This window comes from Eriocheir sinensis, chromosome 37, assembly GCF_024679095.1.
Source record: "Eriocheir sinensis breed Jianghai 21 chromosome 37, ASM2467909v1, whole genome shotgun sequence".
NCBI lineage: Eukaryota > Metazoa > Arthropoda > Malacostraca > Decapoda > Varunidae > Eriocheir > Eriocheir sinensis.
Window position 1 is genome coordinate 7,176,571 of NC_066545.1, and position 2,500 is coordinate 7,179,070.

The 2,500-nt window shown below is 36.6% G+C and overlaps 1 non-coding gene across 1 annotated transcript; it reads left to right on the forward strand.

Annotated features, from left to right (window-relative positions):
* The first annotated feature begins 284 nt into the window (after nt 1-284).
* On the forward strand, nt 285-357 carry Trnav-cac (transfer RNA valine (anticodon CAC)). Its single transcript has one exon. It is a non-coding gene; the product is annotated as a tRNA-Val (tRNA).
* Nucleotides 358-2,500: the final 2,143 nt, after the last annotated feature.

The following is a 2,500-nucleotide window of genomic DNA, read 5'->3' on the forward strand; positions in this document are numbered from 1 at the left end:
ATTGGTATAGATAGATAGATAAAAAGATAGATTCACACATACACAAAGAAACAAACATACACCACAACCACCGGGCAACTTAAAGGAAAAAATAAATTAAATCCTAAATAAGCAACAAACAAAAAAAAAAAAAAAAACGAAAAAAATGCTCCCAGTGCAGTGTCCCGGTAATATAAGTTGAAAGCACACTACCATCACATAATTATACGTTCTTATTCGATATATTTTCCTAATTAATGCCCATTCGCTCTACTTAACTCTATACCATTTTCACTCCTTCATCAGTTTCCGTAGTGTAGTGGTTATCACGTGCGCCTCACACGCGCAAGGTCCCCGGTTCGATCCCGGGCGGAAACACGGAACATTTTTCCTCGGCTCATTTCACTAGTCCTTATTCACCTTCAGAGCAGAGGCAAGCTGGTGCCTCGCGGAGTGTGGTGATTTGTGTGGGGAGGTGCAGCGTTGCTCGTCTCCACAGGATGAAATAACTGCGACACTTCTCTTTCTGCTTCTCTTCCTCCGCCTTTTAATTTCGTTCTGTTTTTTTCCCATCACCTTTTCCTCTTAACTTCGTTCTAGATGTTTAGAGTATTATAAGAAATTCCACGTTGAAAACACTACAGCTACGAGAGTTACAGTAATATTTAAAAAGCAATTTGGTTACATAAGATTGATTAATGAACAAAAGAAAGCCACAAGAGCAACAGTAACAATGCTTTGATGATGATGAAGAGTGATGATGATAATATTGCCGGAGGTGATAATGGTAATGATAACAAAATGGTGATAATATAATAGCAAAATAATATCAACAACAATAATAATAATGCGATATTAAAATGACTAATAATGATAATACAAAATAATAACACCAACAACCATAATATTATACAGACCAACAATAAAGAAAAATATTGAAACACTAAATAATAATAAAAATAGTGATAAAGAAAATTTGTAAACACACAGTCATCTCACTCCTCGGGGTTAATATAATGGTCTCCTCCTCCTCCTCCCCCTCCTTCTCGTCCTCCTCCTCCTCCTCCTTCTCCTTCTCCTTCTCCTTCTCCTCCTCCTCCTCCTCCTCGTCCTCCTCCACGAAGCTTAATTACTTTACCTGGCCCCGTAACTTTACCTGCCCGGCACAGTGTCTCCTGAGCGCATTAATCTCACCTGGCTCAGAGTCTCGTCTCGGCTTAATTAACCGGCCCAGCATAGCGATATTACCTGGCTCACACCTTACGAGAGAGAGAGAGAGAGAGAGAGAGAGAGAGAGAGAGAGTAATCCTCACCCAAACTGTAGAAATTAAAGTAAGATAGATTAATAGAAGAGAATAAACAATGAATAAGTATGCGACTAAAGGTGAGTGAAAAAAGAGAAATGGAGAGAGAAAAAAGAAAGAAATAACACTTGAATTAATAGATTAGAAAAAAAGGAAAAAAAGAAAGAAATGGCACATGAATGACGATACGAAATGATGGAGAGAAAAATGAAGGAAAAAAGAAAGAAATGACACATGATAAATGATGGAGAGAGAGAAAAAAAAGGAAAAAAGAAAGAAATGACACATGGATGAATAGATAAGAATTGATGGAGAAAAAATGAAAAAAACGGAAGAAATGACACATGAACGAACAGATAAATCATGGAGGAAAAAGAAAAAAAGGAAGAAATAACACATGAATGAATAGATAAGAGAAATATACAAACAAACAAAAGAATCTACTCACCACTATCAGCATTATCACACATCAATCTGCAACATCAAGAGAAACCAAGTCAACACGGACCCCACTAAACAGATACATTCATAATCAAACAAGGAAGAAAAAATAATAAATACACAAATAAATATAACAAATAGATACGTAAATAAAACGAGAAAAAATAACAACACAAACCTCAATAATATGAATGCAACAAGTAATAAATAAAGAAGAGAAATAAATGTATACAAAAATAAAAATACATCACTAAAAAAACAAAATAAAAGATCACACAGGAATAAAATAAATAAATACATCAATAAAATACGAAAAAAATAACAACATAACAAAACCTTATTAAAAGAAATGCATCAACTAATGAAGAATGAAGAAAAACAAATACAGAAATAAATAAAAATAAAATGTTACGAAATTATAAACACGCAACAAGTAAAAACAACAAAAGAAATAAAAGAAAAAACAGGTGAGGCAACCACAAAAGGTGTACCGACTCGGGGGCTAATCACGCTTCACCTGGCCGCTAATTACCTCCGTGACAGGTGTGTTTGGGACGGTGATGGAGGAGCGGGAGATGGAGGTAGTGGTGGTGATGGTGGTGGGGAAGGGGAGAACGGTAGTGGTGGTGGTGGTGGTGGGGAGAGTGTGGTGGCTGCGGTGGTGACGGTGGTGGTTATCGTGGTGGTGGTGATGGTAATGGTGGTGATAATGGTGATGAGTGCAGACGAAGGTATTGTCAAAGAAGTTCAATATATGGTGGAGATGGTGACTCATA